Source organism: Manis javanica, chromosome 6, assembly GCF_040802235.1.
Source record: "Manis javanica isolate MJ-LG chromosome 6, MJ_LKY, whole genome shotgun sequence".
Classification (NCBI taxonomy): Eukaryota; Metazoa; Chordata; class Mammalia; order Pholidota; family Manidae; genus Manis; species Manis javanica.
This window is the reverse complement of record NC_133161.1, coordinates 69965535-69992617: the sequence shown is the minus strand read 5'-3', so window position 1 is coordinate 69992617 and position 27083 is coordinate 69965535. Positions and strand designations below refer to the sequence as shown.

The 27083-nt window shown below is 38.9% G+C and overlaps 1 protein-coding gene across 1 annotated transcript in view; it reads right to left on the bottom strand.

The window, feature by feature from the left end:
• CALCR (calcitonin receptor) overlaps positions 1-20017 on the bottom strand; it is a 134274-nt gene extending 114257 nt beyond the window's left edge. Inside the window, exons 1-2 of the mRNA XM_017665481.3 lie at positions 19952-20017; positions 19539-19758 (exon numbers count right to left, since the gene is read on the bottom strand). The gene's annotated coding sequence lies outside the window, so the exon portion shown is untranslated. The remainder of the gene's footprint in view (positions 1-19538; positions 19759-19951) is intronic.
• Positions 20018-27083: the final 7066 nt, after the last annotated feature.

Genomic DNA, 27083 nt, shown 5'->3' with positions numbered 1-27083 from the left:
AATATCCTATTGTATGGATGAGAACACTGAGGCATAGGAAGGTTAAATTGTTGCACCAGGCCCCAGTAACCAGCATGGCCAGGACTTGATCTTAAAATCTCTGACTTCAGAGTCTCTGTGCTTTACTACAATGAGGGTCCTTTCAGTTATGGGAAAACTGTCAGGTAACACCTCTCTGGGGCTTAAGGCTTGTGGGAACTTCTATGCAGGGAGGTCCCAGCCAGATGACAGAGACTGTCAAATAGAACTGCCAGTCAAGTGTCAATACTCTGCATGGGGCTGGAGAAACTTCTGGATGAATAGAAGGTTGGGAGCTTGATAGTGAGAGGGATTTTGATCTGATCAGGCTCCAGCAATGCCCCATCCCCTCCGTGCTCTAAAGCAGGTCAGGCGTAGTTAACTCAGGGCCCTTTCGGACTCTGGCTGGGCTAGAAAAGACTGAGCCATTATGTTCAAACTGGCTGTGAAGGAGAAATTACAGGCCTGCATACTCCTGGGGTCATTTGGAATAGCTGGGAAGGGACTAGGGTTGGTAGCCACCAATAAATTTGATAGTGGTTTAAACAGCAAAAAGTCACTTATAAAGCAGACTAAAAGCAAGGATTTAGAAAGATATCTTCCTTCAAGTTGCTTTAAAGGGACAGATATTTATTGAACAGGAGACATTGAATTTCAAACTTTTTAAATAGTTTGTCAATTAGGGTCAATGACTAAAATAAGTGGCATAGATTAAGCCAAGCACTGAGCTTTTCATAGGTTTACAAAAATAGGTAGAAACATCAAGCTACTATCTAATCTGAAATCATATTTTAAAAAATAGGTGTTAGTAAACAAGAACTTGACAGCAAGGAGATAAGACTAGAAGCTGATTGATAGACTAGAGGAGGTTTATCACATTTATGAATGAACAAGTATTTCTGCTCAATTTTTAATCTAATTAAAATATCCCATATCTACTAATGTCCTCCTCACTAATCAGGAAAAGAATAAAATTAATCCTTATTACAATATGGCCAAATGCTTAAAACCGGTATGCATTTCACAGTGCATGGCTTACTTCAACCAAATACTACATTCTGCAAATAGTTAAAAAGTGAACAGGGGCATGTAAATCTTTTTGAATCTATTAAGGTTATCTGTAAATCACCAAGATAGTTGGGGATACTTGAATTTATTTTTCCAGGGCAAATTTTTGTTTTAAAACAGCAGAGTAGGGGTGGAGGATGAAACAGAAATGGAATTTGGATGGTTTTTATTATCAGTGGCCTAGAAAAGTACAAACGTGATGTTTGGCACATAAGGGCATTGATATCCTTGAGTCAGATATAAATGAGAACACTTTTCCTGGTACTCAGAGATCCTGTTCAAGAAAAAATGGTCTGTGGTGTTTTACTTGGGATGTCTTTGATGTGTTCTTTACCCTTTAGTTGAAATTTGTTTTTAAAACATTTTCCATTGCATGTTTTTCTTATTGTCTTTAACAAAATACCTATTTTTAATTACAAAATCTAAACTGGAGAGAACTTTTATTTTATATTCTAGAAGTTAAAGTTCTCCCTCACACCTATTTCACTGGTGTAATTTAATTGCTCAGAAGTAGAAACAATCGACAATTTGAGGTTTACCATTCGAGATATTTTTTCAGTGCATATAGATGTGTGTAGAATGCATAACTTTACAACACAGGATATGTTTCTCTAGCTAGATACATTTTCCTGAAACTTTCCTGTTCATTAGTATATGATGAACATATTTCTGTATCAGTTACATATAGACCTACTTCATTCTTTTTTAATGGCTGCATAGTGTTGCCCAATATCGGTATGCTGTAATACATTGAGCTACTCCCTAATAATTGGTGTTTAGGGAGTATCCATCTTTGAAGTAGTACAAATAATATTGCATGGAACATTATAGAGGTACCAAAGGATATGTACAGAAAGGCCCTCATTTCTCTATGGTAGATAATAAATAGAAATGCTGGACTGAAGCATGTAAGCATTTATAACTTTGACAGGTCATATTAAATCACCTGCTTTTCCTTGATCCTTAGTGAAGCTGAAAGACTTATTATTATCAACTTGACCATTTGGTTCATCTTCCATGGATTTATAACCTTTTCCCATTTTTTAAAAATTGGGTTATCTTTCCTTTTTCTTCTGGACCTATAGGAGCTTTTTGTATCTCGGTGTTTAGAAACTTAAATTCCAGGGTCAGGAAGATCTGAGTTTAAATCCCAATTTGTCTCTTTATTACTAGATGACTTCGACACTTTATCTGAAGTCTCCAATCCTCTATTTATATAAAATAGCATATATTTTATATAAATTTATATTAAAAAAGGTGAGGATAATAAGACTGCATATATGACAGGTTTTTCTTGCATCTTAAAATTGATACAGGGCTTCTTAATTTTTAGGATGGTGCTTGGTGCAGATTATGTGTTCAGTGAATATTAGTTGTTCCATATGTTGCAGATACTTTTTTCATGTTGTTAGTTGATGAATAATTTTATTTTCAATAATTATCAGTTTATATAAATTTTACATTTAGATATAGTTGGATCTTTAACTCCTGTTTTTTTGGGCTTTTGGGTTTTGTATTATGCTTAGAATTATAACACCTATATTATAATAAATGTATTCTCTTATATTCCTCCCAGTATATTTATACTTTTAATTTTTACACTTAGATCTACAATACATCAGAATTTGTTTTTGAGTATGGTGCAAGGTAACAAACATATATTTTGAATTTCCTGTCATGTGACAGTGATTTGGAATGCTGATGTTATTGTATACTAAATTCCAGGATGTGTCTGGACTGTTCATTCTGTCCCATTTATCTGTTTATCTTTTTTCTGTGTCAATACTATGGTACTTCAGTTATTTCAGTTTCATGAAATGTTTTGACCCTTGAAAAGGCAAGACTCCAACTCCTTTTAATCTTCTGGTTATATTTATTTATCACCTATCTTCTGCATTAGAATGCTTCCAGGGAAGCCGGCCTGTCTGCCTTTCATTGTTTTATCCCAATGTAAAACAATGCAGAGCCCAGAGTATGCATTCAATATGCGTGATTTGAATAAACAAACTTAAATCTAGTAGTCTTTTTTAGACCCGTTTTCTTTTGCTTTTCCTTAAAACTTTTTATTATTAAACAAATACCAAAAAAGCAACATAAAACAAAAATATAAACATCCTTGTAACTACTGCTCTATTTTTGCTTTTTACAAAGAAATAGGGCAGTCCTTGCCTTCTATATAATTATTATGCAAGCAGTATTAGTTTTAAAAGTACTCCTCGGATCTTTACTTCTTTGTACACCAAGGTTTGGCAATTGTGTATTTATTTGTACTATTGAAAGAGATATTATTTACTTTGCTATTTGTTTTAGAAAGAAAAACATCTATTTCCTGGAACTTTTACCTTTAGTGAGCTAGAAGAATGCCATTAAATAAATAGAGCTTCAGTTTTTTTCTGTATCTCTCAGACTCAGTATAGCTGTTGAGAGGGGAGAACAGATTTCACATGTTTGCTGTTCTTGATAATCTTCTAATTAAAAACACTATATTAATGACCACTGAACTGTAATAAAGATAAGGGAGGAAAGCAACCCATTTTTCCTATTCACCAGTTATTTCTGATATAAATTTGGAAATACTGGCGAGAAAGCACTGGTCATATTGGCAGGAAAGGCAGTATTAAATACAAGGGCAGTGAGAAGTTGAGCATCTGGAGTGCTTCACTCACAATATGATTGTATTATTGCTGGTGCTTCGCTGGCATTGGCTGGGAAATTGCAGGGGCTGAGGTAAGGCTAGACTGTAGCAGGCATGAAGTTGTCAGTTAGAAAACCCTTGAACATGAAAGGGATGGGAAGAGAGTGTGTAGAAAGGAATACCTGGGAGGTGTTTGTGAGCTTGACAACTCGACAAGCAGCATCTCCTGAGAACTTGCTAGAAATGCACTTTTTGGAGCCCCACCTTAGGCTGAATCAGAAATGCTGGGGTGGGTCCAGCATCTCTGTTTTAAGAGTCCTGCAAGTGACTCTGTGCTGGCTGAAGTTTGACAACTACTGCTTCATTGCAGGAAAGAGAGGAGATGAGGATTAAAAATCTGACAACAAATAAAATCCTTGTCCCTTTCAGCAACTTCCAAGTCATGACGATAAATGAGGAGCAGAGAAAATTACTTGAGGAAAGATGGTAAGATGGGTAGCAAATACTAGCTTTAAAAGTTTGTATGCAGGTTAAATAAGTTTCTATGGTCACTCTTTCTTAGCAACATTCCTACACAAAGGCCACAGGGCAGACCTGCTTAATTGGAAGCTCATAAGCCAAAGTTCTTCTGCATCCTCTCCCCAGCCCCTATGACAACACTTCAGTTCCCATGACTGCTATCCAGAAGAACGGGGCAGACATGGTTCTCAATAGCTTGCCTATTAAGAAGTGCCTTCCAATTTACAGCAGAGTGACTAGAGTTAATAATATTGAATTGCATACTTGTGATGTACTAAGAAAATGTGTCTTCAGCATTCTCATCACAAAAAAAAAAAGGAGGTTAAGAAAGTGATGAGAGTAGAAACAAATACAAAAGAAATACCTTCCACGCTCTCAGGGGTTATATATCAAGGCCTTTGCCCTTTAGTGGCTAAGCAAAATGATTTCTTGGTATTGTAAGTCAAGTCAGCTATTTCATCTAAAATATCTCCACTATCTGAAATAAACCTGCAAGGCTCAAAGCTCAGTGCTGTGACTTTGTTTTCTTCTCACTTTTTAGGAGTGATGGTGAATTTCTGGCAAGATACTCAGGTACTTGAACAAAACAGTTTGATCATTTCTACTCATTATTTTTACTGCAGCAAAGTTAATCTTTGAAGAAATATGTTGGCCTTTGAATATAAATATTTTCAAAAATCACAGCAAAGTGAAATTCTCGAACATTTTTTCCTCTCTCACTGGTCTCCCTGCCTCTTGTATAATTCTTAACTTCCCTTTGGAGACCCAGTCTTGTTATCTTCCCTGTCTGGTGGCTGACACACCATGTGATGGGTTCTCTGCTGCAAATCTGTGCCCTAAATACAGGAATATATGAAACTAGGTAACTGTTAAATTCATTAAGTTCAAGATATTCTCACAACACGGTATATATTCAGTGTACACTTGCCTCTGAATATATTAGAAGCAGCTATTTAAGATCCAGATCTCTGATGAACTCAAAACAAGAGATGGAACTATAGAGTGCTATATTAAGAGAAAAGCCCTCTGAAAGAAAAGAAAAGGAATTGGCTTTCCTTCCTCATTTGCTGGCTCTGAGGACTGAAATATGTCATACTTCTGCTTTCTTTTTAGAAAAGACAGAAACTTCTTATTCTTTAGGATTGATGAAAACAAAGGTTTTAACCAAGGAATCTGTGAAATGCTCATTTTTTCTAATCTTGCATTGACAAAGACACATTCAATTATAAGGAGATGAAGTCACTCTTCAGGTAATTTAAACAACACACTGACTATCAGTGTCTATAATATAGAAAATATGTCTGCTGGCAAACTAGATACACAACAGACCTCTTCTATAGATATAAAAATTATGGGCCCACTTTCAGATTTTATCTTCCTATTTAACTGATGACCTTTAGCTACTGACTCCTTTATGTACTGTGCAGGATCTTATTTTTCATATCATCTGGTGGTCTTGATAAAATTTCCATTCCTATTTATATTTGTTGTAATGTTGCTTTTATTGAATTGATACACAATATCGATTGATGTACAGTGTCAAAGATACACAATAAATCATTTAAAATGTCATCAGTTTTCCTACTGAGAAGTTTATGTGCTGTGTCCATATGGACAGCATCATTTAAAACATAGTCTGCAGAATGATGGAGGCACATTTTTATCAATGGGTGCTCAGTTTTTATAGTTACTGGAATTGTGGTGTGGGACAGTGGAAAGGTTTGGGATTCACACAGAATTGTGGGAGGGGGTCATCAAAAGAAACTGGGATGTGGACAGAATTGGGTTCAAGCCCTGAATCATCCCTTAACTAGATGAGCTAGTTTAGCTCATGTTTTAAAGTGTAAAATGAGTATCAGAACAATTATAAGAAAGGAAAGCAGATAATATTAACTACTGTGTGCCTTATGCCATTCTCAGCACTTTTCCTCCTTTATTTAAAGTCCATGAAATAATCCTTTATGATAGAAATAATTCCTTCCTTAAAGGAACCTGAGGCTAAGAGGCCAAACAATACTAATGAGCAGTATGTCCTTTTGTATACTCTAAAGACAATACCTCTCTGCTTACTGAAGCATTACATGAGGACACACTGGGTGCAGATGCAGTGAGACTGAAGGTGAAGCCCCTCCTATACTGTGTGCACATTGCTCGACCAAAGTTAGGTGTTTTGTATATGGGAGTGCTATTCTGTAAAAATATATTTATATACTGATATTATTTTCCTTCAAGTATCACCTTCCTTGAGAAATCTTCAACAACAAAGTGGTGCTCACTAGCATAAATATTAATCTTGGGCAAATTTTTAGTTTTCTTTGTGTACCACCATTCATTCCCTAACAGCATTCTTTTTTAGAAGAGCCCGGATTTAAAATTTTATGAATAAATACAATTCCTTTCCCATTGTTCCTAATGTGAGGTAGTGAACATAGGATTGATAAATCTATTATTTTTATATAAGGAATTTTCTTTATCTAATTACCATTAGGTAAAATGCAGGGATATATTTGCTCCAGAAAAGGAAGAATATTATCTCAGAATAAAGTGTAATCCTTTCAGTTGAACACACTTAGTGGTAGGAGACACTCTTGACATTGTCTTTGATCTTGTTATTTTGCTGCCAGACAGTGAAACTCCATTGTGGATCCGTCTGGGTCATCAGAGCAAATTTGAGAACTACTATTTTAAAGGCTATGTGGAACCCTGAAAAATCATGGGCTGAGGAGAAAACTGACCCGGGTGAGAATGAATGTTCTGATTTTAGTAGCCTGGGATAGTGATTCAAACCATGGGCTCTGTAGTTAGGCTGTTTACATTTAAATCCAGCCTCTGCTTCTCATTATATCATCTTTCTTTATGTCTCTAAGCCTCACGTCTCTATTTCCTGGAGATAAAAATGGGTATTATAATAATAATGCCTATGATTGTTATCAGAATTAACTGCAATAATTCATCCAAGATCCAACATAATAATCCCTTAAGAATGTTAGTTCTTAAATTAACTTATTAACATATTATTAATTATAATTATTATCTTTATTAATTTATGTAGCTTCTTTGATTTTCAGTTTTCCCATCTATAAAATGGAGATTAAAATACCTAGCTTGCAGGGTTGTTGTGGAGCCTAAATGAGATAATGCATTCCTGAGGGCAATAATACGAATATTATTCTGTAGTTCTTTGAGATTGACAAAAAGCAAAGAAGATCCTGAGCTGTTTTTTTTTATTGACTACTTAGAGTATAGCATCAGATCAAATTGACAGAAATGTTGAGTAGATTTTCTTTTCCAACTCAATTGAAATAAACCAAATAAAACCTTGTGCTGTATACACTCTCTCCCCCAGCCCCATTCCTTTTCTCCATGAATTCAATTACACTTTCATGCAACTTTGGAGGTAAAATCTTGTCACCTTCTGGCACATTCATTTCCTTGCCTCTAAAATGATACCCTACTGCTGGAAAAATGACCCGATTCACAAGGAAATTGGATAATCTGATGTAAAGCAGTTAGGTTCTAGATCAATATTCTGTGAAATATCCCTGAAATGCATGTTCTCTATTCTTTCTTTTGTTATTCTTAAAATGAACTGTGACATTAGAGGGAAACAAAAACTTTAGGCTAAAACATATTGTACAACAGAATGTATGAAAAGTTTAAAAACAGTAAATAAAAGAGTTCGAATTAATAGTAGAAAAGAAAACATCTCAGGTATGGTAAATAAAAAACATATCAGCGATGGTAAATAAAAGTCTCTTGTAAAAGGCTGAGCAGCTTGAATACGGAAGTACACACAGCTTTTCCTTTGGGTGTCTGAACAGACCCCTCCCATTGCACAAGTACACAGAGTGCCAAGGTAGTCATTGCATAGGGAAATGAGACTACTCAGAACACATGGAAAAGAGTTGCCATGCTCCAAAATAGAGCTTGGAAAGTTTATCATTTCTGAGTGAGTGAATGGGAAACTTGACCATTTTTAGGCTAATTACAATTCAATGTACACTTGGACTTGCCATTTTTAGACCACTTTTTTTCTCTCCACATCATTAAAACCATATATGTCATGGGTTTCTGACTAATTTTCATCTAAGTAATCAAAATATAGCGTTGAAATTCTACTTAAAGCCTTGTTTAGTTAAGAGTTGGATTTTGCAACTATTGGGTAGAACTTGCATCTTTAAAAGAAGAAAACAGGTTGAGTTTTTGCATTTGACTCAGCTTTTTATGAATGGGGTGTCGATCTGGCAAAGCACAATTTCCCTGTCTTGTAAACCACAGGGCAGAGTGGAATACTATTAGAACCAGTACACCCCATGGCAGCTGTAAAGATTAATATTTAGAACAAATAAGGAAAATCACTATTTAGTTCCTTTATTTTTTGAAGAAAAAGAAATCCATGGATCTGCTGGTGTTGAAAGACATAAAAAATGCAAAACTGAAAAAGATTTTACATCATAATAATAAAATTTTGGCTGTCACACCTTTAATGTAAATTCATAATAAGCATGTTTCCCTTTTCGGTTTGCTTACTCTCTACAGCCAGACTTCTTGGTTTCATTTTCCATCTGTCACAGATTAGCTGTGTGTTCTTCCAAAGGTTACTTACCTCTCTGTGCTTCAGTTTCCTCACTGGGTAGAAGGGATAATAATAGTACCTAGTTGAGAAGGTTACTGTGAAGATTAAATATATTGATATCTGTAAAAGGCTTAGAACATTACTGGATCATAGTAGGTGCCATGTAAGTGTTAGCTACTATTATCATTGTTACCATTATCATCATTGTTGAAATAGTTCAATAAATCTATTTTATATCCAAGTTTTCTTCCAAATTTTTAAAACACATTTTTCTCAAAAACTGAAAATGACACTTGCTGGGAATCAGATGTTGAGCAACGTTTCACATTTGGCTCTGTTTAGATTATCGTCTAGTCAGTCCCAACACATAAATTCATTTTCAAGGACCTACAGGTTGATTATAATGATGGGGTACCCTCCTTATTTCAGCTAGTTTTACATATTGCAACTTGAAATACTTATGAAAAAATCCTATTTTAAACAAATAACTTGTGGAAAGTTCCTTAGCATTTTACTTAGAAATGCCTATCTTTATGTATGGGCAATAAAGCAGTTAGGTGACAACTGTGGTTGGTTAAAAACTTCAGATTCAACAGAGGCCATGAACAGTAGATATAGTTATGATAACTGATAAAAGATATTACATTTCCCCATATCCTTCAAGGGTGACAGAGACTAAAATTATCTTTTACAAGCTCGGGTACACTTTTACCTTAGCAGGTACTAGACACATTTAGATCCACAGATAGGACACTAGATGGTCAATCCCACCGTAAGAACTACACCTAAGGGGAAATTTGAAAACTATCCAAAAAGGCTCACCTGCCCCAAGTCACACTTGCGTCAGTACTTAAAATTGCTGTTATTATCTTAACTTTCTTTCTGAGAAGTAGATTTCCTAAAGATTTGCAGCAGGATATTAAGAGTTGTACCACAAAAGGGTCTTATGGTCACATAAATTGACAAATGCTATAGATAGGACATGATTAAATGGATATATTCATTTGTCAAGTAGGTATTTGAGTGCTAGAAATTAGTAGAGCCCATAAGACAAACCTCATGGAATTTATGTTCTAATGCAGGTGATAGAAAATAAACAGACACAAAAAATAAAATGACTACAAATTGTATTAGCTATTATGAAGGAAATAAACAAGGAGCTGAGATGGAGATTAACCGGGCAACACATACTTGAGAAGGCGGGACAGACTGTGGCAGACCTCTTTGGGGTGATGAAGTAAGCTGAGCCCTGAAGTAAGGGAAGGAGCTGGATTTCTCCAAATGACTGAAAGAGCAACCCAGACTGTGGGAAGAGCACGTGTGAAGGGCGTGAGGAGGAAAGACTGTGTGTGTGCCGGGGTGGGGATCCAGATGAGTGGTGGAGTGGCTGGGTAGAAGAGGCTGGACTCCGGGCTGTGACTAGCTCACACTGGGACGAGAGGCCACCTGAGGAGGGTGTGAGCATGGGTTCAGGTGTGGTTGGAAGCCGTTCCATGGTTGTGAAAGAGGGGAAACCTGATGTGGTTTACACTTTAGGAGTTCACTTTGGGTGCTGAGCAGGATATATAGGGAAGGGATAGGGGCTAGCCTCCTTCCAGATAGGAGGCTGCTGGCGAGGTCGGGCAAGCGATGACAGTGGTAGGGCGACATTACAGGGAGTGGATATGCAGGACTTCTTACAGCTTTGAATATGGTTATGTGGAGTACAAAGCTTCAAGTTTGGGAATAATGATCCAACCTGATTTGATCAAAGAATACGCAATCAGGAATGGCCAAGTTCAAGAATTACCTCCTGAATCACTGATCATGCAAATAATTATTATTATTTTCCTACAGGGAATAAGGTCTTCTTCCACTACTGTATTATCTGCAGGCAGATGGGGAAAAAGAAAACGATTTGGGTGGGCGAAAGGGAGTTCAGGGAGAGATTGTGTAAAGACTCAAGCGATGGGGCTTTTCTGTAGGAAAGTATGCTTCTGCCTCGTATGCCACATAGTCCAGAGCCACTCTTATTTATGTGTTTAACTCTTCTCATGGTCATTTATAAGTACATTCATGCAAATATTTTTCTGCAAATGACTAAGACTACCTAGAACTTCGCAGATTCTTCAGGGAAAGCACTGGACTAAGAGTCAGAAAGTTGGAGTTCTCGTGACTGCCCTGTCACCTACTGATAGGGAAATATTTCACCTCTGCTTTGGTCTCCTCCTTAATGAAAGCTTTGGACTCTTAATCAATAATTAGAGTAAAATATTAGTTACCAAAAAATATATGGCATCACCTCAGATTCTAGGATGCCTCTTTAACCAATCAAAATGCAGCTCAATGAGACTATACCTTCCAGTCTTCATATTTGCTGAGTCCAAGTTGCTACTCCTCAGGTTTTCCTAGATAATTAATATTTTAGTAGCTAAGAAGAAATGCCAAGTTTCTCATTGACCTCCTATTAATATATCTATTTTGCAAGAATGTACATTTTCCTCATTGGATGCAATAAAATTATGTTCATTTTGAATGGGAATTGAAGAAACCCAGTAGATTCTTGTTTTTCCTGAATTGGCCCTCGAGCAACAATGTTTGCTCACCACTTTGCCGGGATTTTACCTTAATGACATGTTTGCAGTCTATATGATGTTAAGAATGAAAAAGTGTTCTAATATTGTCCTGACCTTTTAGCCCTGTAGTAGGCCCAGGGAGAGGTGCTAAAGCAATTTGCATTATTGTGTTCCCTGTGCCATGAACTTCTTTGAATCTTGGGCTAAAGAGATCCCATCTGGATGTCCATAAACACCGACATTTTCTACAGTACACCCTCATGTGTGCAAGAATTCCTTCTGTCACACTTAAGGTTAGAAATAAATAATAATGCTGAAGTTTGGGCTAATTAATGTGTGAGGCAAGTCCATTTGAAATTTAAATTTGGCAGCAGTGCAGTTTGCCTTTCCTTTTTTCCCTTGTTCCCTGAGCTGACTTTATGAACACCCCAGTAGGGAGGAAATTTCCTCAAAAGGCAGAGCTTTCCTTTAAAAATTATTATTATCAAAGAATTATTTTTTCCTAGTATGGTCCTGGAATAAGCGCTGTTTCTTTCAGGCTCCAGGAAAGGATGAATACAGTTTTCATAGTTGTTTACATATCTGTTTACAACAGATTCATTTAACATCTACTTAAGAGAAATAGATTTGGGTCAGACATGAAAGCCTAAAGTCCTAGAAGAACTATATCACCTTTCACATTTTCCACTGTTCAGGAAGATTCTCCTTATTTATGTAGCTATCTAGAACATGCACTTGACATGCAGAATGAACCTGGACCCTTTCAGACTGTTCCAAAAGGTTGGGCTCTGGTTATTGGTATAGCCGCAGCTCCTGGAGCCCTCCTGTGTTGGAAAGCTGAGCTTAAAGCCTCTGGAGCGATTGACTTTAAAGTCTACAGAAAGGGGCTCCTAATTCTGTTACTAAAGGCTCCAATCACTCAAGGCAATTAATACATGCCAATTATAATAAAAATCAATGTCACCATCAAAATGTCATTTGACTGGAGTTGTGGAATAAGCATGGTCTTTTGGCATTAGCAAACTTAGGTTTGAATTCTAGCTCTGCTGCTTCAGTCTTGAGCCACGGACAGGCACATAAGCTTTCTGAGTCTCTGTTTTCTCACCCAGGAATGGGCTTACTAATACTCCATGGGACTGTCATGAGGAGTGAGGAGCATCACTGTCTCCAGCATGCAGGAAGGGGCCAGTGAATTGTGACTGCCTTTGTTGTTATTTTAGTTATATTCCTAAGGTCTAGGAGGTATTAACCTGCTGATGATCAGTTATTCAAACAATTTTGGGTTAACTGCTTCCAGGGCTCCAGTCCATATTAGGAATATGAGGAGGAAAGTTGGTTTTTTCCTGCCTATAGAAATATAAATACCATCTAAGGAATTTCAGCCTAGTGCAAGAAGTAGGGAATAAGTTAAGGTATATACTCTGATTAAGAAAGTGTAAAGGGACCAGTGGAAAATGGTTCTGCATGCTTACACTGAATGCAATATTCTCAATATATAAGCTATGTTTTAAATGCTCTCTAAAGAAAACAGAGTTGGCTCCTCAAGTCAACACCAACTTAAGCCAGAAATATGTGTGGGTGTAAGAAATGTGAATGGATTATTGATTTGAAGGAAGTGCCAAAGAGAAGGGGGTGATGTCTCTGGGGCAACAGCTAGTTGAGACCTTAAGATAGGAGAAATGTAAGCCTGAAAGTGATAAAAATGGTTTCAGGAAAAAAAAACACCATATTTATGGCCACATTTAGGTAAGTTTAACTCATTTCACTAGAGAAGAGGTCTCCTCTGTGTGCTGAGAAGTATGGGATAAATGCATGACTAGACCTAATCTAGTAAGGAAGTAAGGAAAGTTAACAGATATCCACAACAGAAAAGGGGAATAAAGTACCAAAAGAAGAGTATAAAATAATATAATTTGTGACCCCAAATTGGTATATTTCCATGAAAAATTTACCTGTGCAACTTTTGAATACACAAACATTCTGAGAAATATTTGGATGCCAAAATACTGGGATTTCTACTTTGTAAACCTAGAGGATAGGGGTTTACAAAACCCATATTTTTTCCCCAATACACTATTAAAATAAATAAATTAAGGGAGCTTTTTTCAATGAATAACAAATAGAATATTTTACACACACACGCACACACACACACACACACACACACACACACACAGGTGTGTAATCACAGTACCTCTGGAAGCTCTCAGGAAAGAGCTGTCAGGATGTACTATTACATCCTGCTTGGAGGAGGGGGAGGTGGTCACTGGCCATCGAGGTAAGGCTGAAAGAAGGAATGGGCATTTAAGTCAAAGTTTTGGGGATTGTAAGATCTCATACAAGACAGATAAAGAAAGGAGTACTTGTCAGCTGATTGAAATTACTGTGGACACTCGGTGTCTCCATTTCCTCTTTTCTTATTTATTCCTCAATCCCCATCCAACACACTATTGAAATTGTTTAGTTCAATCCAATTGCCATCTCTTACTCCTTATCCCACTTGATCTACCTGTAACATCTGCTTAAGTGTGCACTTTCTTCTTCTCCCTGGCTTCTGTGAGACTATTTTCCCTTGCGTTTCTTCCTTTCATCTCCTTTCATCTCTGTCTCTTTTGCAGGCTCTTGTCCCTTTAAAAAAAAGAATGGTGTTCCCAGGATTCTTTGGTGTTTTTCCTTTTTTTTTTCATTTCCTGCTTTGTTTTTTCTTTCCTTTTTCTTTCTTTTCATCTTTTACTTCTCCAAAGGTGAAATACTCCATTCATACCCCATCAGCTGAAATATATTATGTCTTCCAAATCTATATTTGAAGCAGAGTTCTCTCCTGGGCCACAGATTTCTGTACCTACTTCTACTGGATGTCACCACAAGGATAAGCCAGAAGCATCATGTTCCAGATTAAATGTTTTACCTTTTTTCCCTACAATACTCCTTGTCTGGACTATGTGAATGACATCCATCTCTCATTATCTATGAAAGAAACCTGGAACTTATTATAATATTGGCCATCCCCCTCATCCCACCTCCAATTTCTATCATTCACCATCTTCTACAAAAGTGACCCCTATAATCATCTCCTGTATTTTTTTTTCCTTTTCTATCTCCCACAAGGTGACCCTAATTGGTCCTTCCTTCTGTAAGTATAGTAAGGTTCTGGGCTTCTGGTTCATTGGTATCCATTCTCCTTTCAGTCTAATACTACTCCTGTCTTTCCACCAGAGTGATCTACCAGAATGGCAGATTTAATTATTTCAGTCCCCTACTTTAACTCCTTTAAGGACCACCACTGCCTTCATGATAAAATGCAAATCCTTTAGTGAGGCAGACTTACAAGCCTTTGTAGATCTGTGCCATGTAGACTTTACCAGCTTGAACCAACATACATGTGGCTTCCCCAACTCACCATGTTGTTTCAAGCCCCCAAAGCCTTTTACAGTTTGCTGTCCTGCCTATAACATGCTTGTTTCTTCCCCTCCTTATGTGTTCATTCTGTCTCTTCATTTCAAGGTTGAATCCTGTCCCTTTAGGGTCACCTCCCATGGAAAGTGTCCTCAGTGCTGACCTGGGGCTGTCCTTCCCTGCTGCCATAGTGCTCATGGCATTTCTCTGCTGGAGTATATACAGTCATGCAATGATCTGTTGGTTTATTTGTCTCCTCCAGTACCATGAAGCCAGGAGCTGTGATTTGTCACAATATCTCCTGACTAGGACATAACGGGCATTTAGTAAATATTTATTGCGTTTTTTAAAAATATGAGCAAAGCTATAAGGACAGAAATGTGTTGGATGTGTTACAAGAGAATGATGACTACATTTTGAAGGGCAGAGAAAGGTATGACTTGAAAGGCTGAATTCGGAAGTACAGACAAATAAAAGGTTAGGACAGGGACTTGGGCTGCAGTAGAAAAGAAAACCAAAGCAAACAGCTCTGCAACTGAGAAACTGATATAAAGGGCTCCCTTCACCACAAACCCCAATTTTGTGGCAACAGACTCAAACTGAGGTTGACCGGCAACTCCACAAACCTGGAGTCAATTTTTGTGGCATCACTAGAGCCTCTGATCTGGAATTAGGGAACTGTTGCTATTTTCTACTAGACTCAGACAGGAAAGATAAAATAGGATTGATCGGGGCAATCACTGAATGTCTGTGACCAGAGGGTGGCAAAGTGGGAGCTTAGAACACAGTGTTGTGTAACACTGAAGACAGCAAAGGGAGAATGAATGTGAGCAAATACTAGAATGTTTAAGTATTTTATTAGAGGTAATAAAAGCTTAAACCAGAGGGGGTGGCAGTGAACCTGCAAGGAAGAAAAATGTGGCATCCATTGGATAAGATTTGGATTTGATAAACCTTGAGACTTGATAAGAGAGAAGAAAGACACTCATTTGCAAACAAAAATTTTAATGGAGTAAAATGGTTAAATATTGATTACCAAAAACAAAATATTTCAGCCAGCCAGGTACTTTATTTCTTTGAGAAATAGCTCTTTAGATTTAGAGTATATGTGTTATTCTTCTACAAAGATACCAATTCATATGTTATTTTTTAATAAAGAGAGGCTTTTCACTTGAACAAAGGTTGAGTCTTATACCTGGAGATCTCATGTGATGTCGGTGGCTGCATGGAGCTGCTGGCAGGAGGGCAGAAGCAGAGACAGCCTGGATAAGATATTCCTGCCGAGCCAGCCCATGTTAGAGACCTTTAACTGTATTTCTTGTTCTACTCTTTCCTAAAATTATTTTTCTTTTTTTAAAAAGCTACATCCCAATTCGACAAGACTCATTCCAGAAAACAAATTCAAGAAAGTTGCATTTACAAGTATTGAGAAATTGATTCCGGTGACATTTTCTGCCAATTCTTCCCCTCAAAATTCTTCCCCTCTAAGAGAAAATTTTCAAGATCTGAAATCTTTCTATATTAATAGTTTCTAAGCTCATAAAATGAAGACAGAAATATATGTTAATATTGTTGTCTGTGTTAAGATAGAATTGAAAATAAGTTAATACTATTATGACAGCAGAAAATATTATCAGTTGGTTATAATACTCATTATTTGGACCTCTGGACAATGATATTAACATTGAAAGGCATACAGTTATCACACAAAATTATGCTTTTGATTATAATTAAAATGGAAGAGAATCGCATACCCAAGTGGAATGATTACTTAGGTATTGGTCATTCTCTATTAGACACGATATCCTTGAGGATAGGGGCATGTCTTATTTGTCTCTCTGTCTTCAAGCTGAATGAGATGCTTGATATTTGATAAACAAAAATCAAAAATATTTTTAAAATAAATTACATTTTAAAAGATGTAACACACAGAACTACTATGAACTGGGCACCTACCCAAAAGGATTTATAAATGTTAATTCATTTAATTCTCTAATTTTACTTGAAAATATCACTTTACAGAAGAAATTAAGACATGGAGATGTTAGATTGTTTGCCCCAAATCACACAGCTTCTTAGAAAGTGATGGAACCAGCTGTAAAACACAAGGTGAGCCATATCAGAACCTGTGCTCTTAACTAATATTGCTTTAAAAAATGCTATCTTTAAATTTAAAAATACATACATATGTATTTTTGTCACAGTATTGAACTTCGAATAAGAAGACCTGGTTCAAATACATATCAAATTTACTTGGGTTTGTGGCTTTCAGCAAGTTCATTAACCTAATGTGTCCTAATTTCCTCATATGTAAAATCAGAATAATAGCTGGAACCTCACAAAGCTTATTGTAAGCTTTAAATAAAATAATTTATGTGAAAATACTAGAACACAGTTGACACCCAGGATGCCAAATGTGTTTTCCTTCTTCTCCCCTTTCAAAAGGGTACATATTTGCACATTATAGATCATGCAGGTCTTACTTATCAATGTGAGATCAAATTCTATGTTTTATTAAAGTGTTATTTCCAACATCTCTTAAAGCTAGAATTAATTTACTAAAGCATATTCTGGATGGTCAGATAGGCTTCAAATTCAACAGCTTGTTTTCTGGAAAAAAAAATGGTGCTCCTAGAGGCTGTTACAGTTTAGCTATCTACCATCAAGGCAAAAAAAAAAAAAAACTGTTTCTAATTGCAAATATCAAATATTTTTAAAGAAAAAAGATTAGACCGGCAATAGAACATATGATATTGGTTTTCACCAAGACCCTCTGACATGAATGGTCTCTATGAAATCCGATGGGAACATCTTGGTTCATGGTTCCCAATAAGCACATTATAATCACATTAAAAAACATCAAAATGGAGACCCCTTTCTCAGATATTCTGATGTAATTGGTCTGGGGCTGGCTCTGGGCATCCATATTTTTTTGAGAGCTCTCCCACTGATTCTGATTTGCAGCCTGAGTGGAGAATACCGGTTTAGGTTATCATTGAAAATATTATGTCTCCTATTTCCATTTAATTTTTACTCTAACAAAACCTAACAGTAGATAATACCTTCATTCATATCAACATTGAAAGAGTCTGAGAAGTTCACCAAGAACAGGGTTGCCACAGCACTACAATGCTAAAATATAACTCTATTTCTTTAACTGAAGCAAATGCTACCTTCATGAATCCATCATCATTCATTATCTAGAAATCCAAAAATACACGAAAATGAGACTCAGAAGCCATATTTTTATCAGCTAATTTTCTTCAACTCTAAGCATCATGAAACAATACAACTCTAAGATTACTTACGTATTCATGTGAATAAGTTGTAATCAGAATTTCATATTTACTATACATAGTATGTTGGTGTGGTCAATAAATATTAAAGCATTTTACAATATGACTGAATATTATTCTTATGGCTATAGTTCCTAAAATTAACTGTAGACTAGAGGCATTGAACCAAAACAAATCCTAGTTGATGGATGTTTTGAGCTATGTTAAAATACTAAGTAGAAATGAGTTCCCACTGAGAATACTGCCTTAAATTGCAAAGATGTTTTGCAAATCTAATCACCTTAGTTCCTCTCATAATCCTAGTGTAGAAAACCATCAATTTTGACTTTTAAAAGCTAAATTCTTTAACTGAACGCATAGTAGGCTAGCACCATGCTATTAGAAATTAAGCATTTAAATCCCACAACACTGCAAGCATCCCTCCTTTGCCTTCAGTGGTAAGCCAAAGTGACCCAACTGTATAAAATATTTGCTTTCCATTATCATTTAAGATACCCTCAAACTTAGGCACCCTGCTATGTAAAGATTCGTTTCAGTAAGTACATGGTCAAATTTGGTCTATTTTGAACAATTCACTTTCAATTACCTAATAATTTCAACACATAGCCATGGACAGGTTCAGTGCAGCCATGAAGGCCGTCTTGGAATACAGCCTCCTGAAGATCGGCAAATGGAACCCTGCCTTGTAGTCCTGCCTATGCCCTATGCTATTAGGTAAAAGCCTTCAGAGAGAAGTTTTCTGAGGTAGATTTGCAAAATAAATCCAGAACAATGGGTTAAAAATCTAGTTAAATGGTTGATTTTTTATTTTGATTAGATTTCCTTGGACGGCAAAGAAAATGAATGTTTTGGGAAGAAGAATTGATTTGTTAGAGCTTTTCCTGATAGTTTTCACCCAGGCTTGGAAAGAGCATCATGTAAAAAGAGTACCCTTTTGGAAACTACGCACACCACATATTTTTCCTAATAGGTGTGAAGAATGGCTGCTATGCATAAATGATTGTTGGAAAATAATTCTCTGTAAAACATGACTTAACAAGCAACCACTGTACTCATTTCCAATATCCAGAACAACCACGACACATCACAGACGTGCCGATATTGTCTGTTAGGTAATAAACACCTTATGGAAAAAATCCACAACTTTCAGCCCCGTACATTTTCATACACAGTAAGTTGGAGAGTAAAACTTTTGAGGGAAAATTGATATTTACAACATAGTAAAAGTCACAGAAAATCAGAGGAGTCTTCAGTATGAAACCGTAAATTGTAGCACCTTCCCAGGACAACTCTCTCCTTTAATGCAGGGTAAAGTGAAGTGGCTGGGACTAAGCTGACCCTACATCACCTCAACCACCACAATCAAGCTGCAGTTTTGCAATCAAAAAACAAGGTACATCTCACATCTCCACTGTTAACCATCGCCGGGGAAACCTCAAAGCTGTAAGTCCCTCTCATTCCCAGACCCTCCTTACCTGGAATACTCTCAGTGGGCGGCCGGGCACAGCTCAGGAGTAGCGAAGGACGTTCGCAGGTGGTGGCTCCAGAGACTCAGGAACTCAAGCTACAGCGCCCATCTCCTGAGCAGGAGATGTCCGCCCCACGGTGAGGGGCGGACGGTGGGCCCCTCTGCAAGTCAGGAAGGTCCGCGAGCCGGGCGGCGCAGCCCACCCAGCGTCTGGGGGGCTGGCTTTCCTAGTTTGACGTGAGAGCAAACTGCGTTAGTCCGGAGCCCTCCCTCTCCCAGCCGCCTCCAGATCTCCTGACACTTTAATTCTGCCTTAAGTGATGGTTTAAACCTAGCCCCGGTTTGTATTACAGGCTAAAAGGCAACTGCTTTTCCCCATGCTTTATTGCCACCTCCCCAAAGTCCAGGAGGCTCACCTACCCGGCACCTTCCTTCCCTCGCCCAACTGTGAGCTGTGCGCAAACTTCTCCCGACTTAAGAGTCCTGATCCTCGCCCGCGCCCCCGCCACCCCCCCGTCCGCCTCCCCCCCCCCGCCCCGGCAGCAGAGGAGGTGGCCGCGGAATTGATGAGCGCCAGCCCCCCTCCCGGCCCCTCCCGTCCGCGCCCGCCCCCTCCTGTCCCCGGAGAGGGAGGGGCGAGCAGGAGAGCTCCGAGCGCCTCGGTGCCAGCCCCCATCGCCCAGGCCCGCGAGTGGGGCTGCGCCCGCGGCGGCTGCTCTGCTCCAGTCCGGACTGGGCTCACCCCACGAGTCACGGAGACTAGAAGGCGGCGTAAACACGGGAAGCAGACGAGGGACCCACTCCAGTTAGACCTTGGGTAGGGAGGAATGGAGGGAGAGTGGGTGACAATCTGGGCTGGGAGATTCATAGCCGGTGCCCGGTCACAGCTTTCAGGGAGCCCTGTCCCCTTCCCGGAGGATGCAGATTCTGGTCGGAGGTGAGTCTCCGAAAGAACGCACCCCAGTGACTGTGCCCCCAGGCTCCAGCCGCTCCTCGGGGGACAGCACCATGTGGGAGCCTGTGGAGACAGGGTCTTGGTAGAGGGCGAGGTAGTGAAAATGGGGTGGGGATGGGTGGGAAACGGGTGCCTAGGAGCTGGGGCGCTGAGAGGAGGCAAGAAGAGGAGCTGGGGGGCAGTAGGTATAAGAAGAGGGGCCACGGCTGTCCGGAAAGCCCTGGGAGAGCGTTTGGAGTTGGGTAGCTGTCCGGAGCTGGGGGTGCAAGCTGTATTGGGGGGACAGCGCCCTTCACGCCCGGGGCTGCTGGTGGGCACAGTATCCCAGGGCGAGTGAGCACAGTGGGGACAGTGTGAGAAGACGGGGGTGTGGAGTGTCAGACTTGCAGTCAGGGACTGCTACTTCCCCCTGTTCCCATCTAAAGCCCTTGATGCCAGAGCTCGGGACAAACCAATTCCAGGCGGGGCGCCACCACCCGGGCTGTGGGAGCGCCCTGGAAGCGGGCAAGTTGTTTCCAAGAATGCACAGCCCTTAACACCCGTTAGCCCCACGCGGGGTAGAGCAAGGCAGCAGCGGACGCTTTTTTCCTAACTCTATTCAAGGAGCGTTGGGCTAAGAAAAAAGCATTCTGAGCGTCCCAGTACCGCAAGGTGGAGTTGCCCTGCCCAGGTTACCAACTGTGTGCTCCACAGGGGAAATACTGGTAACAGTAACGTTATAGGACGGGAGGACAGCCAGACGGCAACACAGCACACTTTCCCCGGGCAGTGCGAGGTTCTCCTAAGCACTCAGGTGACAGAGGTGCCCTGTGAACAGGACTGCAACCTGCACTCAGCCATCGTCAGAGCTTCCTTGGAAGATTAGTTACTCTAGGAAAAGGTGCGTGTGTCTTTGTCCTATTTTGAGCACCCACTCTCTATCCCGGGAGGACTTCAGGGACCCCTAATTTGTGTGACTGGGGGATTTCAGCTCTCTTACCAGACCTTCCAGAGGTTTTGTTTTCCAGGCTCTCTCCCTCCTCCATAGGAACCCTCCCTCCCTGCCACCTCCAGTCTGGTGACCCAGAGGGATGTGTGTGACTCACCATGCATTCAAACCCTACAGCACCGCCCCACAGCAGGGGAATATCCTACAGTCCCTTTATTCTGGGGATCTAAATGGGACTGGTGTTGGCAGCAGTTAAAAGAAGAGTGACTAGGAAAGAAAGCTGGACAATGGGAGAGGAATCTTACAAATGAACACATGCAGACACACAGAGTAACACAAACCAAACCTGTACTGGAAATGTTCTGAATTCAGGGTTTAGATATAAATATTCATTCTGTGCTTTGACATCAGTCCTGTGTTCAAAAGCTCCCTGCTTCCCAGCTGCTACTGACCAACCAACCCCTGGCATGCCCTTTTTAAAAAACTTCTTTCAAAACCTTAATTACCCTTTTTTGGTGCAAACAAGCAGAGAACTCCTAAAGTTTGAGTATTTCCTTTGATCAACTGCTGGGGACCAAACATTGAGAATTTTCTTGTTGTAGCTCAAATCATAGAAAACTAGCATTGCAGCAGGAAGATTTTTGCTGAGTGGCTGATGCAGCTCTGTGCAGAGGGTGGTCCTCTGGCGCTGCTGTCCTCCGCATGGTGGGAGACAGCGAGCACAGGGAGAGTTGCCTGTTGGAGTTAGTCTTAGGGCACCCTACATCACAGGCTGACACGATGTGTTTGGTTCCCTAAAGCTACTGAAGATGTGTGGTACATTATTGTGAAAAATGGCATGGATGTATTATAAACCTTAAACCTTTGGTGGTATAGGCATAAGAGACCCAGACTGAGTAAAGTGTTAATTGTGTTAGAGACAATATTAGAGGGAAAGAACAGAGCTCTCTATAGGCAGAAGATTTCAGGGAAGGTGATGTGATAGAAGTGGGGTCAAGGATGAGGCTTTCAGGATGAAATTGACTTTGTCAGCAACCGATGTTTATTGAGCACCAAAGGGGTCCATGCCTGTTAGAAGCACTTGGAATGTACAGAACCTGAACTCTACAAGTGTCCTAACACTATCAAAATATTTTCTATATATATACAGTGTTGTAGATCCTTGCAGGATGGCTGTTAACCTGGGACGGTCTGGTGAGGGGAATTGGTAGTGTTTCTGGAAAAGCCATGAGACCCATTGGTGGGCACCAAAATCAGTTTTGGTGGGCACAGCTACATTTTAAAGATGAAGTGGAATTGAATAGAATATAGCAGAGCTCCTCTCCTGTGACAAGTGTGAGCATGGTTTCTTGAAACTTGTGTCTCTTCTGAATACATATGTGTGTGCTGACATGCGAAGTAAAATATATTTCTTTCTGTGACTCACAATCAAAGGTATCATAAGCTACTTGGTTATAATAAACCACTCTTCAAATTGAATACCTTTTATTTGTAAGTAAGCCTCCAAATGAAATTCATCCATCCCAGGGCCATTCAGGAAATAAGCAACTTAAGATGTGGTGATCATACATTTCTGGTATTTTCATTGATTACTTAAGACTGTAAAATTAGCTGTCTTTATGAGACTTTGTCCCTTTCCTTCTTCCCCTCTTTCTCTTCAAAAACGTCCCCCTTTGAGAAGATACTAGTTTAGGAAGAATTCTGTTGTGTGTCTTGTCTTCATGTTCAGATACTAAAAATCAGCCTTCAGGTACAAACTCCACTTCAATCCTCAAACCTTCCCTTCTCATTGCTGAGGAAGTGCAGTCCTGCCGCTAAGCCTGGGAAGGTGTGTGACCTCTCACTCTGTCTCTCCAGAACAAGGTCTACTCTGCAAAACCAAGGTTGGAACCATGTCACTTTAATGTCATTTATGGTTCTAGAATCCAGGGACTTTTTCATAAAAACTACTGTATTTTCAATTGCAATGAGTAGAAGAGAGATTGCCTTTTATTATAACAAATATATATAACAAATTCTACTACAATTTGTTCTTGTTAAAAATGGTTTAATGTATGGGATGGTCACGTTTTGGAGGGACCTTGAGAAAAGACATGCATATGAAAATGTATGCATTTTATTATATTTGGGGAAAAAATCATGCATTAGGAGAAGTGGCCTAGAATTTGTTCTCTTTTGAAAAGAAATTTAGAGAAAAAAATTACTGCCTTGTCTCCTGAACCAGTTCTAGCTTTAGTTAACTCCCCAATCATCAGAATTTTTCTTACATTGAAAAACAGCTCAATCCTTCAAATGTATCATCAATTTAATGCATATTTAATATTACCTTATGTCACAATACATTAGACTAGCCACCCATGGGACCCAAAAAATATGATATACAGCCCGTACCCTCAAGGAGCCCACAGTCTATTTAAGGACATTTGTTTCTTCCTTGTACAGCCTCCTTCCAAACAGACAACAGCTAGTGATGATACTTTACATAATTACCCCTCACCGCTTTACAGACCTCATCATGACAGACAAAATAATAATTCACATTGGTGAAAAATAATTATTTTTCTTTTGGAACAAGTTGAACTTCCACTTGTTAGCTCAAGCTGTCTTGAGAGTAGTCTCCTGCTTTGATTTTCTACCTCTTTTCCAGATATAGGATTTGATGCAGCTTTTCATCTTTCAAAGGGGATAGCAAAGTTGTGGTTCTCTACAGAATGTGTCTTCTGGCAGGGACAAGACAAATTCCACTTAAACTAGGAAGTGTCTTTCTAGACTGTACTGAGATAAACTTATCTTGGTTAACTGTTTACAAATAAATAACTCAGGGTAGGAGGGATAGTGAGCACATATATCATGAAGTAGCATTAATTGCTCCATCTCTGATGAAGCTGGGGAAAATCCAGGTATTTTCTAGCTTCTAGAGAGAATTTGAGAGGGAAATCCAGAATCCAGGAGAAAAACTGCAGAAGCAAATTAATGCAAGCATCATTCATTATTTCATTTAATAAATAATGAACAATTGGATTTAAAAAGTTTACAATTTAGTGGAAGGATGGAGATAGACAATAAAAACAATAAGAACTAAGTTGTTGACTGTAGATACTGACAATGCTATGAAGACCATGGACAGAGGACTGAAGCAGGCATGGGATGAGTTGCCCTAGGATTCTCAGGCAAGGCCCTTCTTGAGCTGAGATGTGAGTGAGGAGTGGGCTACTCCGAGCTCCCTCGTAAAATTCTCATACATTGCTGCTTCACCCCCTTAATGAAAAAAATAGCACTAGCATCTGGAATCTACTCTTTTTGTGATTGTGTGTGTGTTTGTGTGTGTAAAGTGCTCTTTGTAATTCAGTCGTGTTTGGTCTGTGACCAGGAATCTGGAAAATGGGAGGTATTTGGCTTAAACTAATTGAAATAGGTAGTGATAATTTTTACTACTTTTGGGGCTGGTCCATATGAAGTTAAATTAGGGGATAACCGTCACATGGTACTAGCACTTTTTTTGGCTTAGATTGTCTCAGTATATGTTGATAGAGTGCTAAAACACAAGAGGATACACAACTTCCCTCGGAACTAAAGTAAAACTTTAATAGCTATGATTCCTATTTTTCTACTTTCTGATTAAAAATCAATAGCTTTATTGATTTTGCTTGACTGAACATCAACCACATTCTTTATGCTAGGTATTGTAGTGAGCACTCTAATGTATGATCTCATTTCCAATCTATGAAGTTGGGACAATGATTTTCCCCCTTGTACAGAGGCAGAGACAGATGCCTCATGGGTCAGGTGATTTGATACAGTCACTCAGGTTCTAATAAGGGCAGTATAATATTTATACTAATATGTATTTGATGGGCCTTGATTCAATAATCAGCATCAGTATATTTTTATAGATAACAACTAGTGAGGCATACAATTATTTTAATACACAATTCCATACAGATTCACATATTTTTAAATGACAGCCCAAAAAATTCTTTCAAAAAGAATTTGTTTCAGTCACCTACAAACTGAAGACCTAGCCATCTGAATTACAGTGAATTTTTGCCTTTCAGGCACAGTATAGTCTAATGGAGAGTCAAACTGTTTAAGCAATTAATAATAATTCAAAGATGTGCAGCAGAATTATGTTCCAGTGCCCTGGGAGCTCTGAAGAGAGGGGATTAATTCTGCCTGGGAAAAGATTTGTTTTTACTAGTTATCATCTCTCTGAAATCTAATACTCTGGCACTAGCAGACTCTGGTGTGGGTGGGCAAGTGTTGGAAACAGAGAACTATAAGTGCCCCAGAAATAGAATTTTCCTTTTTCTTTATTATAAAATAAGAGGTGACATTTTAAATTACATGATAAATACACATGAATGAAATAACATAACTGTAGAATATACTGTCCACCCAACTTTCCTTTGCATGTTGTGTTGAAACAGAACAGATTCTTTGCAGTTCACAGCTTAAGCAAAAGTGTTATTTTGATGATAATTTGCATAGCTGGGGCATTTAAAGGGTAGAAAACAAAATGGAATCAGTATAAAGCACTGAGAAAAAATATTTTTAAGGCAAAATAAAAAAAGGGAGAGAAACAATGGACCCAATTGGTGAAAGTAAGGCCTTTTCAAAGGTAAAAAAAAATGTTTTTTATAGAATTTGGAATCTGCTGGCCCACCACTGCCAATCCTGGCTAGCAGGAAGGGACAGACAGAGAGAACAGACACAGGTTTATAAAGAATGAAGAATCCAGCGGACCTGTGTATTTCAGGAAGGCCCCTCTGATTTCCTAAAATCTTATGATTCTAGGTGACAGAAGAACAGGCCCACAGTAGGGATTTATAAATACTTAGGAAATTGATTTTAATTGTACATGTTAACTCAGAAAGGAAGATGGTAATGTTTCAAAGGTGGAAACTGAAAAGAGAAAGGAATCTTAGCATAAAGGGAAAGAGCATGACTGGGAGGAAGGACAGGAGGGAAGGGAATGTGAGATCAGGTGCTTCATCTCTGGGGGGATCCTTAAACCAGCCTCCTCACCGAGGTTGTCATTCCTAAAAACTGACCAAAGACTAAATTGATTACTGATTACTCTATGTATTGTTGGGGTAGGGGAAGTGAAAAACATGTCTTCAGGACTTCATTAACAGCCTCTGCCACTTTAGCTTTTACCAGCTTTCCCTTTTCTACTTCAAAGGGGGGCAGCATTTTGCCATGTCCTCTTTATTCCTGTTCTATTTAAAGAATGTTTTCTCTCTGTTATTGTTTCTTTCAAATATCTGCTCATATTTTACCTGGGTTTTTAACCCTTTTCTGAGATTCCTTTACAATAGTCTCATATTCTCCTTATACTTATTGCAGCCTGCCTTCCCCTTTCTAAGAAAATCTGTTTTTCTTACCGTCACTCAATGATCAGCCAGCTAGAGTCTTAGTTTTTTGAAAACAGCTCCTTACTATTATTTAAAAGGAAATGTTTTTATGTGTCTTATGAGCCTGAGTTGAGCTCTCTGAATAAATGGGCAAATCACCTGCTGTTATAGGCAGAATGATAGGTTTGATTAAGGGATTTGGAGCAGTGTTTCTCAAATTGTAACATGCTGCAGAGCACCTGGGGATCTGGTTAAAATGCAGATTCTGATTTATCAGTCCAGTCAGGGGTAGGGCCTGAGACTCTGCATGGTGCT